Genomic DNA, 13,263 nt, shown 5'->3' on the forward strand with positions numbered 1-13,263 from the left:
CTCTTTGCACCAGTACTACTACACTAGTATGTTTGGTTCTATGGTAAAGTAATCCATCAAGAAGGGAAAATCTGTCTTCTTTGAATGCTGTAGCCCAGGGTTCTTCTGATTGAGTTAATTAAATCCATGTTCTTATACTTACTCTGTAGGATTTCCTTAATGGTAGAAGTATTCTTATCAGTATCATAAGATTTTCTGATTTCATCCCAGAATTCTTCTTCCATTTCACATACATGTAATCCAAGGATATCATAATTTTCTGAAGGAGCATGATATGCAGGATTATCTTCATTATTCTCAAGAGGAAATAAAGCCATGATTTTTGCAGCAATTTCTCCGTCCCACGCTGGGTTCTCTGGTAAATTTTCTAGAGACCATCTGCTAAGACCATCCGCATTTTTATGGATATTTCCAGCTCTGTGGATAATAGTCATGCTTCCTCTTCAGATTTGAATAGCAATTTGCCATCTAAGCATATGTCTATTGGGAGTTTTCATACCTAAGAGACTTTTAAGGGCTATACAATCAGTAATGACTTCAAAGTCACATCCATCCAAGTAGTAGTATAATTTTTCAAGTGCCCATACTAGACAAAGACATTCTAGCTGGCTGGCTCCATATCTTTTTTCACTGTCTTTCAAGGTGCGTGAAATGTAGCATATGACTCCTTCTCTGGGGACTTCAAAATCCTGTATCTGATGTAATGCAGCGCCTAAACCTTCCATGCTGGCATCTACATATAATCTGTAAGGTTTATGGGGATCAGGCATGAACAGTATTGGTGCTGATGTAAGTTTTTCTCTCATTACATTAAAAGCTTCCACTCTAGTAGTTGTCATCTCAAAGGCAGTGTTGGGACTACTGAGTTGATAAAGTGGGCCACTTATTTTTGCAAAATCCTTAATGTGTTGTCTATAGTAACTTGCAAAACCTAAGAATGACTGTACTTCCTTCAGGTTAGTTGGAATAGGTTTGAGCAAAACAGCTGCTACTTTATTCATGTCTATAGCTATACTGAGTCCTGATACAATATGTCCAAGAGCTTTAAGTTCTTGAAATCCAAATTGGCATTTACTCATTGATATTTTCATATTCATTTTAATTACTCTTTCTAAGACTATGGTCAACTTCTTGAGGTGTTCTTCCCAGTCTTGGCTGAATATGATAATTTCATCAATGTAAATTATAAGCCATCCCTCACGTAACTCTCTGTGGAATTCAGTATCCATCATTCTCTGGAAGTTAGATGGTGCATTTTTAATTCCTAAGGGCATTCTGAGATATTCATAAATACCCATATGTAATATAATGCGCAACAAATGTCTACTGTCTTCATGAATTACATTTTGGTGGAATCCTTTTAGTACATCCATGCAGGTAATAAATTTTGCATTCTTGAGTTGCGTGATTGCTTCACTAATCTTGGGCATAGGATATCTATCAGGAATAGTGTAGGTATTGAGGGCTCTAAAATCACCAACCATCCTGGACTTATCATTATGCCATGCAATGATTACAGTTGTTGTAACTTCCACATTCTCATTTGCGCCAACCTTGCGCAGAACTTTCATTCTAACTAATTCATTTACATGTTGTTGCAATGCTTCTCTGCTTCTAGGGGATGCTGGGTAGGAGGCTTTTCTCAAAGCTGGTGGATAAGGTCTGGAAGTATTAAGATGGATTCTTACTTCATGTCCTTTAATACATCCAAATGGTTCATCAGCTGTAGCAAAGGCCAATTTATGTTTATGCAGTAATGAAACTAATTTGTCTGTTTGTCCTGGTGTCAGATCTGGTGAAATTCTGGCGTCAGATATGGTATTAGAGAATTTTGAGGCTTCCACAGCATTTCATTCTAGTTGCTCTAATGTAAATTTTTCCGTAATTCCTAGTTCAAATTTAGTCAAGAGATCTCCATTAATGGTAAAGTATCTGCCATTACTGTTAATGACCTCAATCTGAGTTTATTAAAGACAGACAATCACAAAAACAAAAATCAAGGGTTTCCCCTACAAAATAATCAAAATAAAAAAATAAACATAAAAAACAGCCCAAAAAAACACCCAGCCCAATACCCATCCTCTTCTAGAGAGGGTGCAAGTATTGGGCAGATGACCCCCAGCGCGCCGCATTTAAGGCAAGTTGCAAAGGGGGGTCATCACCTTTCACCCTCAAACTGTGCAAACGCAGCAGCGGAGGGGCTTGAGTCAACTCACTGGCTGGAAGTGCAGCACAGCGAGTCGACTGGCAATTCCACTTTGCCAGAGGCCGCTCTATTTATAGGCGCACCCTCCACCCTCACTTCTCTTTCCTGACCGTCACCCATTGCAAGAAAACACCAAGACTGCCACCGCAAGCCTCCTGACCGTTGCGAGATACTTGGCAAACTAGGACTCCTACCAACAAGCACCCTTAAATACACTTCACCCCAGCCACAATCTACCGCGGCGCTGGGAAGCCCAGAATCCGATGGTGCTGGGCTCACCATTGAGAACACAACCAAGTCTCCAGGACCTATGCAACCTCCAACCAGCCAGTGTTAGACTGGGCTTGCACGTGCACACGAGCCCAGTCGTAGACTGAGAATCCCCGCCAGATGTCTGGAATCCCGCTGGCTTGAAACCGGCTTCAATCCCGCGCGACTTTCACTTGTCCGATATCCCCACCCATCACTCCAAATCTCGTGCCTTCACTCCAAACCCCACCGCCGCCAGCCATCACACAAGATCACCCGACAATGTCGGGTTCAACTCATTTCGGGCTAATGTTCAAGGTGCTGCTAGGTGAGTCTTTTGTTTTTGTTTTTGCGCGCATCGACCAGCGTCATCTGATGGGACTCGTTGTCGATCTTCTCTTTGCCCTGACTGGCCTCCCTGCTTCTCCGGTTCCCAAAGATCCCGTTCAGCCTTGTCCATCTTCCAAGCCCCCCAGCGCCCTTCCGCCAGTCATTGTGTTCTTCCGCCAATCCAATGCTTGCACTCGGCCTTGACGTTGGCCAACACAATCATCTCGGCGATTGTCCACCACGCACCGCGCCTTCGCACTCGGTAAGCTCCATTGGCTCCTGGGAGTCGAGCCGGTGACTGTTTTCAGTCTCTATCACGGCAATGAATCATGTGAACAAGGATCTCAAGGGTGATGGGGAGAACTTGGGTTTAGCATTGGGCCTCAAAAAAGACAGGTGAGGCGACATTGGTAAAGTCTGCAGGCCATCCAATTCCTCTGTTTCATTGTTCAGTACTGGAATTCCTGATGGCCGCATTGCAAAATCCTGCAGCCTTCTTGGAATATTCTTTTTGCCCCACACCACCAGCACCAACAGAACGGCCGCTTTGGGGCGCCGTTTGCAGCCGACGCCGCGTGTCGTGAACTCGCTGTGGCACGAATGGACAAGCAGACCTATGGAGATGTTGGACATGAAGGGCGTGGCGGACGACGGGATGGACTTGATCCGGCCGCACATCAAGTGCGCCATGGCGTTCATCGGGGCCTGTCGCGTCGCCGGGGGAAAGGTGCTCGTGCATTGCCTCGTTGGCGTCAGTCACAGCGCCTCCATCGTCATTGCACACGTCATGAAACATTGCCGGCTCGACCTCACGTCCGCGTACCTCATGGTCCGCTCCCGCAGACTCAACATCCTCCTTCAGCCAAACCACCTCTTCATGTGGAGCATCAAACGGCTCCAAAATGACTTGGTCGCCTCCGCCGCTGCCAATGCTTGTACCTACAGGCCCATTAATTCCAGATTAGTCATGAAAGCTGTACAATCATTTTACGCAATTTAACAACATACATGTCAGCTTGCACTTAACTTCTTAAGGACAGCATCCATCAAGGCTCAAGACCAAGCACAAAAGTATCATCTCCAAACATAGTTTGGTATCCAAACTGGCTATGTTTGGATATAAATTTGAGCCAATAGCATGTAAATCACAAACAAATTGTACGCAGGTAGGCTCTTTGGTGGTTAAATAACTTCTGTGTTGTTTAATTTGAAAGCACTTCCTCAAGAGCATGGTCCTTGGGATCAAACATTAATTTTCAAGGAACCAGCTCAACTCCATGTGAAGTTGCAATAAACATATTGTAGCACCTAAGGAAACTAAGCTACCAACACATAATTGTGCCCTCATATTCCCTCATGCCATGAATAGCTAGGTCACAAGCAATCCTAAATCAGAGAGTTGATGATAGTAGGAAGTTCAAGACCAATCTATAAAGAGGTGTAGAAAAAAATGTTGATTTTTATTGAACTTGATTCAGGTGGGTGGGTGGGTACTGGGTAGGGTGGTCCTCCCCAGGGAGGGAAACTCAGGGGAGGTGTCTCAAGGGAGATGAAGAGTGGGAAGTCTGAGAGATTTGGGGGCTGCATGGGCCAAGTATGTGGTGTGAACTTCACACCACATACTTGAAGGGAGATTAAGCACAAGACTATAGGACTGAACCTGAAATCTGCAGCGGCGAAGCCGCCTTGGCCTCTAGTACCATAATTAATAATGTAATCATTACCAAGGATAATGTATTTCATCTTGAAATCTGCCATTACTACTAGCTCAACTGTAATTTGTACACTGGATCTTGTGTGAGGGAAAATAATATTGAGAGTAATGATACCTAGTGGGGACAATTTGCTATTACAGCTGTAGAATTTCTCCTTCTTGACTGGGGATAGCTTGGTCTTCCAGTCAGGCATAATAGTGTCTAATAATTTGGGGCTAATTATTGAACAGAATGCTCCGCCATCAATGAGACATTTGAGTTTATACTTGTTACATAGTATAGTGGTGTTGGTTCCTCCTGGAGTGTGCATATTACCTACTTGGTCAGGTTTAACTACTGGTAACTTCCTAATATTATGTGGGGCTTTATCCTCCGGGATCTTGGAGATATTAGATATAAGCCTGTCTGCTTTACATGTAATGGTGTGATTTGAATTGCTTGCTGATTCATCATCTGAGTCATCAGAATCACTAGGAAGGGATTCTCCTGAGGAAATGCTAATAGTGTCACATGGTAATTGGTTATCTTCACTCTGAATCACTGATATCTTCTTGCTGATCTTCTTGGGAAATTTTGTAGACTTATGCCCAGTCTTACCACATTCATAGCATGTAATTTCTTTAGGAGTTGATGGTTCTTTAGTCTCAGGTTTCTTATCCTTGTAATTGTCTCTTCTGTTTGTTTTGCTTCTAGCTTTGTCTTTTTTACAAACATTCACTATACTTTCAAGTTGGTTAATGAATTCTGAAGTGTCATCATTAGTTCTGATAGCTAGGCGCATTTTGTACTCAGCTTTGGGGTCAAGTTGAGACAGTAATTTATCATTGATAGATTGGTTATCCAAGTGTCTTTCCACAGCTTGTATTCTGTTAACTTGGCTGGTAACCCATTCAGAAGGTTCAGTCTTACCATACACGTCACATATAGATCTTCTAAAGGCATCTCTGACTTTTCTTTTCCATTCAGGGGAGCTATATTTCTTAATGATTTCTGCTTTCCAGAAAGCCCAATCTTTTGGTCCTTGAACTTCTTTCTTTCTATTGTTGTACCATATGTTTGCTGGTCCTGTAAATAATGAATTAAGTTTAGAACAAATGATTTGATCTGGTGCATTTGTATCATCCTGTAAACTGTCAATCCATTCTATAAATTTGTAATGGTCATATTCTCCTTTGCCAGAAAATGTGGCCCATTCACTTATTTTGGGTAAATTGGCTAATACTAATTTATGAATGGCTTTGTCCTCTTCATTTGTTGGAAAATTACGTGGAGTAGAAGATGTTGTTCTTCTGTTGGGAGCTGGTGGTGGAATGTCTACGTCACTACCATCTGAATCTGAATTCTCTGTCTTGTGGTCAGGTGGAAAGTTCACCTTAGGTGTTCTGTCAGATTTGACTCTTGTTGAACTGCTTCTGGCCTGCATATGAGGTGGAGTATCTTTATTCATGCTCTCTTTCACCGGGGGATTAGGTGATGAGTGTCCAATATTGTTAATAGAATTTATTACTTGTAAAATTATAGTTTCCAATTTATCTTGCTTTGATTCTGTATCCGTGGTTTGTTTCTCAAACCTGTTTACTGCATCTTCAAATGTGGTAAATTGTGATGTAATTTTATCTTTAGTATCATTCTGCAGGGTTCTGAAGCGTGATTCTAACAAATTCAATTTCTGTAATATTTCTTGGTTGGTATTTTCTTGATCTTCAACCAGTTTTTCAGTTCTAGCCAGGGATCTAGTAACTTGGGTACTCAATATTTCAAGAGCAGAGGGCGCTTCATCAAGCTTCTTATCCATACTCTCCAACTTATTCAGAATGACAGTAAAGGCATCATCTTCTGAATTTACCTGCTCATCTACACGCTGTGTAACTTTGTGGCACAATTTCTTAAGATCTGAAGATAATTCTTTGTTACTTTGCGTAATTCTTTCCACAACAAAGTTAAGATTTTCTGTTGAGTTGTAGTGTTTTTTGTTTCATGTTTCTCTCATGTTTTCCTGCTTCAAACCTTTCTCTCATCTTTCACAGCCGTGACATCCTGTATGTAGTTACCTGAGGCAGCAGAGACGTGGAAGCCCTTTCCTCATCCTTCCACGAACTCACTCATCTCTGTGTTCTGCTGCCCCAGGTTAGTGTTTCTTTCTTTTTCTCTTTTTTCTTCTTTTTCCTGTTCTTTCATTTCTGTGATGCAATGAATCATCCTTCCACGAACTCACTCATCTCTGTGTTCTGCTGCCCCAGGATGATTCATCTCATCAGGTTATGAGTCCCACTGCGTTACAGCTCTAGCACGTAAAATAACAGAAAATAAGTTTGTAAATCTCTTGAAGGATCACACCATTCGCTCCATTTATCAAAATGTTGACTAGCGATCAAACTCTAAAAGCCGCTCCACCGCACATGGAGCTCATCAGCCACCCGGCTCTCAAAATCTCGGGCATCGAGGCCCTCAAAGCTCCAGGTATCAACTCAAACTACCTTGACTGGGCGGTCCTCCTGGAAATTCACTTCAACGTAACCGGTGTCTCTTACATCATCAAGCCACCACACTCCAACGACAAAAGCCCCCAACGGGCAACTTTTGAGCAAGACAACATGGCTATCTGCTCTGTCATCTCGCGAATGATTGAACCGGTCAACTTGCGCTACATCCGGTCGTTCATCCAGAATGCGAAGGGGATGTGGGATGCGCTGAAAGAGGCTCACCAGGACTCTTCATCTGGTGGACGCATGTACTGGCTACGCAAGCTCACGACCGCAAGAATGACAGGCGATGATGTAGAAGCACACATTGACCAGCTCCACTCGTACGCCGAACGTCTGAACGCCATAGTTACTCCGCAGAAACCACTTACCCCAGACGATATTCATGCGACTTCACTGCTCAACTCCCTGCTGCCTGATTGGCTCCCATGTGTGTCTGCGCTCATGAATGAGAGCCAGGTCTCATCCCTGAGGATTGTCTCAGCTCTCCGTCAGGAGTCCCTTCGTCGCCAACAATGTCTCGAAGAAACTTGTTTGATTGAATCCGTTGCTCGGGCCAACGTCTCGACCGACCGAAAGACCCAACCCCCATATAACACGGCCCTTTTCTGCACCTTCTGCAATGTCAACGGCCACGAACTCTCAGCCTGCGAGACTGCAGCTCGTGTCCTAGCCGAGCACAAACAAAATCGTCCAACAGATTCAGCTCGTTCCCGTCCAATGGAGTCATCTCGCTCTACTGATTGCCCTTGTTTTCAAGGCCATCGCAGAGGTAGACAGGGCCAGAGGCCCCACGCCAAAGCCGGTAAAACCATCGTCGTCGAACTTGGAGGTGGAGACAACGATCAGGACGACTCAGATTACTCGGGCTCAGATGAGGACACCTACTCGCAACCACCCGCGAGAGCCGGGAATGTAGTTGTGGAGACCGAGCAGGCATCAGCCGCCCATCCAGACGTTCTCCGTGACGCAAACCTCGACTCCGGATGTTCAAACTGTATGACCCCCTACACGTCGGGCGTCACAAACATCAAGCCGGACAGCACCCCGGTTCGACTCGCAGATCACTCTCTCGTTGCAGCATCTCACCGCGGTACAACTGTTCTTCCACTGTCCTCCCTGGTTTCGGTCCCCACTCTCGTTGTCCCTGATCTCCACGAACCCTTGTTATCCATTGCCGCAATGTGCGATGCCGGACTCACCTGTGTCTTCGACAAGGAAAGGTGTGAAATTTTTAACTCGTCTTCAGTCAAGCTGAGCGGCAATTCCGTTGGACAAGGATACCGTAAAGGGAACCTTTACTACCTGCCGTCCAACAAGGTAAAGTCATTCTCAACCTCTTCCCGCTTGCTGTCATCTATTGACAGTTCACTCCTGGGATTCCACCGACACCTGTCACATATAGGCCTGAAACCACTGAAAGCACTCCTGAAGACCCTCAAGATCAAACCCACGCTCATGAACGAGATTGAAGTGCAACGATGCTTGATCTGTGTTCAGTCCAAAATGCACAGATCCTCTTTCAAGTCCCGTGCGGTATACCGGTCCGACACCCCCGGCAAGCTTATACACTCGGATGTGGGGTCATTTGAGGTCCACTCAAGAGAAGGTTATAAATACTTTATCACTTTCATTGATGACTTCTCTAGAGCTGTTTCCGTTTTTCCAATGAAATCAAAGTCAAATGTTTCTTCCTGCTTTAAAATCTTCCGTGCCCACTTTGAGAAGGATGGGTCCCACAAAATCCAAGCGCTCCGCTTCGACAACGGTGGAGAATACTTATCTTCTGAGTTTTCGACTTATCTGGATCACGCTGGGATTGTCCATGAACCCGGGCCACCCCACTCCCCGGAATTGAACGGTGTTGCTGAAAGGACCAACCGGACCCTTGGGAATCTGGTTCGCTGCTCGCTGATGAGTGCCGGTCTACCAAAATCCTTCTGGGCTGACGCACTTTGTCATGTGTCGTTTTCCCTGAACTCTGTCCCTTGTTACACTCCAGCCGGATTCAGACCACCAAACGAGACTCTTGGGAAGCCTCTTGTTGACATCATGGGGCTGCATCCTTTTGGGTGCTTTGTTTGGTATAAAGTTCCGGAAGCAAACCGGAAGAAACTCAATATGAAGGGGCGGTCCGCTCTTTTACTGTCATATCTGGGAGATGGGAATGGGTACCAAGTATGGGACCTTGAAAGGAGAACAGTAATCAAATCCCGCAATGTGCTCTTTGACGATTGCACCTTCCCTTATGGATCTAAGCTTGAGAAGGAGCCGCCTCGTCTGGAAATTGAACTCCCTTGGCCAACCCGGCAGGTTCCTCCGCCAGTCCCACCAAGGAGTGAATTGCATTCCATTCTAGGTCCAGATCCACCGACGCAATCTCTGCCACCTCTTGACATTCCCCTTCAACCGAGGTTCAACCGCCGTCTCACGGCGTCTATTCATGCACCAGCAGATCAGCCTCAAACTCAGTACCCGCCCTCGCCGACCTCTCTGCCAGCTCCTCCTCTTTCTCCTGTGACTCCATCCTCCCCGCCCCCCGCCCCTCCATCATCTCCTTGTTCCCCTTCCTCTTTCCCCCTTCCCCCGTCACCTTCACCCTCACCTCCTCCGACAATCATCAGCCAACCTCTGCACTCTTCACAGTCAGTTCCAGCCCAAGCTGCTCCCGTGCCCGCAGCGTCGGTTCCAGCCCAAGCTGCTCCCGTACCCGCAGCGCCAGCAACCAGACCAGCCTCTCCTCCGAGCCGCCGCTCCGGTCGTCAAAGACGTGCTCCTGATCGGTACGGCAACTGGGCAAAATTGGCAACTCCTGAAGATGAACCGGATACCCCCAAGACCTGGAAGCAAATACTTCGTTCCCCGCACAAGTCCAAATGGTTGAAGGCCGCTGACGAAGAGTTTCTCTCCCTGCTTGGCATGGATACATGGCAACTGGTCCCTCGCCCGCTTAAACAAAAAATCATAAAATCTAAGTGGGTATTTAAAATTAAACGTTGTCCGGAAAATTTTATCCAGAGGCTTAAAGCTAGGCTGGTTGCCATGGGTTACACGCAAGTTCATGGGAAAGATTACGAAGAGGTATTTGCACCCACACTTTGTCTGGAAACGCTTCGCCTCATCCTTAGCCTACTGGCAATCAAGAAGTGGACCGGCAGACAGGTGGATTTCAAGTCGGCTTTCTTGAATGGTTGCCTACAGGAGCCGGTCTACATGGAACAGCCGCCCAGCTTCAAGGACCCGGAGCATCCCGACTGGGTATGCGAGGTCAAGCGCTCCATCTATGGTCTCAAGCAGTCTCCCCGCGAATGGAACCGCAAACTTCATAACGGCCTTGTACAGTGTGGTCTGACCCAATCCAAATACGACCCAACATTGTACTTCACAATCAAGAACGGCACTCTTGCTGGCGCAGTGACGGTACATGTAGATGATCTGGCGATTGTAGGTGAACCATCTTTTGTTGGTCCCCTGATTGAAGCGCTCGGCAAGCGGTTTAAGATAGGAGCGGAAAAAGAACTACATCATTTCCTTTCTATGAATATTGACAGGAAGGTGGATGATCACCTTCTCTACATCTCTCAGGAACATTACATCACCAACCTTCAAAATCGTTTTCTGACTGATGCCCCGATCTCTGTTTGTACTCCAACCGACTCTTTCTTCAAGGACCTTGTCCCTCGGAAAGCTGGAGAAAAAGCATCTTCCGGTCCGTATCCCCGGCTCATTGGTGCTCTGCTCTGGGCGTCACAGTGCACTAGGCCCGACGTTGCGTTTGCAGTAAACCGTCTCTCCCAGTTCCTACGCGACCCGTCAGAGGCCCACTGGAAGGCGGCAATCCGGGTTCTCCACTATCTGATCTCCACCAAACACCTACGTCTACTTTTAGGCGGCTCCCTGACGTGTGCCTGTTTTTTGGATTCTGATTGGGCTGAGGATCGCCATGACAGGAGATCAACATCAGCCTACACGTATCGTATTGGCGATGGAGCCATCTCCTGGAAGTCTTGGAAGCAAACCACTGTTTCCCTCTCAAGTACAGAAGCAGAGTACAAGGCGATGTCGGACTTGTGCAAGGAGGGTCTTTGGCTGCGGTATATCCTGACTGAGCTCTGCCTGCGTCCCCACACAGCAATTCCTCTTCATGTCGACAACGCGGGAGCCAAAGCCCTAGCCAAGAATCCCAAACATCATGCCCGGACCAAGCACATTGACGCGCGCTATCATTTTTTGCGTGAGTGTGTCAAAAGCGGGAAAATCACAGTCCTCCACGTGTTGACAAAAGACATGCTTGCCGACATGCTCACTAAACCCCTCAGTTGTGTCCTCCTTGAAGACCATTGTACCCGTTTTGGCGTAGTCTAGTCTCTTTTTTTTTTTCTTTTCCTCTCTTCTTTCTGTTCTTTCCCTTTTGTTTCCATCTGGTTTTCAGCAAGGGGGGGTGTTGAGTTGTAGTGTTTTTTGTTTCATGTTTCTCTCATGTTTTCCTGCTTCAAACCTTTCTCTCATCTTTCACAGCTGTGACATCCTGTATGTAGTTACCTGAGGCAGCAGAGACGTGGAAGACCTTTCCTCATCCTTCCACAAACTCACTCATCTCTGTGTTCTGCTGCCCCAGGTTAGTGTTTCTTTCTTTTTCTCTTTTTTCTTCTTTTTCCTGTTCTTTCATTTCTGTGATGCAATGAATCATCCTTCCACGAACTCACTCATCTCTGTGTTCTGCTGCCCCAGGATGATTCATCTCATCATTTTCTGTGTACACATGTAGAACTGTTCTGAATGGAGTATCTGGATTGTTAACAACATTTGGAATATCTGGGACATTTGACGTGTGTTCAGAACCAGAGTTACTATTACTACTAAAAAAATGGGAGCTATTTAAGGATCTAGGTCCATCTGACGCTCCTGGCGGGCTATTTTGCCTTGCTCCAGATGTTGATAAGTGCCTTGGAGGGATCTGCCAAGGCGTATCATTTCTTTGTAAATTTGACTGCGCCATTGTTGATTGCACCCAGTATTCCGCGGGTGTCTGGAATTCACATTTCTTCCCCTGCGTGATTGGGGTCTTGAAGCTGGTCTGCGGCGCTGGGGGCTTCTTAATGGAGAGTGGTTTTGTCTGCAGGACGGCTGGTGGATTAGGAGAGATTCTGAGCTGATCTCCATTGGATTCCAATCTTTTGTCCTCTTCAAGGTGGTTGTTAAACCTTTGAGGTCTATCATTGCCTGGAAATCCGCCAGGCAATACTTGAGATGCGCTATTATTGCCGTGTGGCTGCTGCGGTTGCGCACGTCCTTGAGCCACGTCTTGTAGCCTTTCATCCTGTAAGAGTAGCGCTTGAACTTCTCTTCCGTTGAGACTGTTAGTAGAAGATAAATTCTTAGTTTTTCCTTTCTTTGTAGCATATATAATTTTATCTGCTACAGGTTGTTTGGCAGGTGGAAGAACTGACGCAGGTGGAAATCCTCTGCCTGGGTCTGATGTGCGGGTTCTTCCGTTATAACCTCAAGTTCTGAGAGAAGGAGGAGACATAGTGGAATTATTCTGATTCAGTAGGCATTTTTTGTTTTTATTTAGAGACTTTCTTAAGGTGTAAATGTACCTGAAGATTTATCAGAAATGGCTGGGGAATCTGCGCGCTGATTAGTATCAGTGGTTTCCTCTCTAGCCTCACGGGGTTGCATGTTTTTGTCCGTAACTCCAAGGGATTGAAGTTCTGGGGTGAGGGTGTCAACGTTGGTGGACACTGTACACAATGAAAAACACAAAAATATTAGTATTAAAAAAAACCAATCTGACGGGAAAAGGGTAAGGAAAAAAGATGTACTTTTCAGATTTGGGATTTTCTGAGTACTTTTAAAGTTATAGTGATTTTGCCGGAAAATCAGTGTAGGAAATTTTTCCTGTTGATGGAAAGGTTTGAATTTTTGTTGAATGAAAGCTAAGAAGGTGGCGCAGAAGTGTATCAACTTGGTTTGTTGATTGCTCAAACGGCGTGGAGTGGAGGTCCTTTTAAATTCTTGGAACAGCGGTTCTACAAGAGGAGGGAAAGTATTGATGCGCTTGTACAGCGCTTTTGGGATCTGTAGGCTAGGTATGTCACTTCTAGTCTGATCCGCTAGGCTCTCGCGGTTCAATCGGCGGTCTAAGCTTGTCTGTAGCTGCTCTAGATCAGGAGCTACAGGTATTACAGTGATCCTGCTCGAGGGTTGCGGCTCAAGGAGGGTATGTACGGTAGGTATGCGCCTGTATGCGCTCTCTAATTGAGTGAGATGGAGTGCG

This window comes from Puccinia triticina, chromosome 18A (assembly GCF_026914185.1).
Source record: "Puccinia triticina chromosome 18A, complete sequence".
NCBI classification, from domain to species: Eukaryota; Fungi; Basidiomycota; class Pucciniomycetes; order Pucciniales; family Pucciniaceae; genus Puccinia; species Puccinia triticina.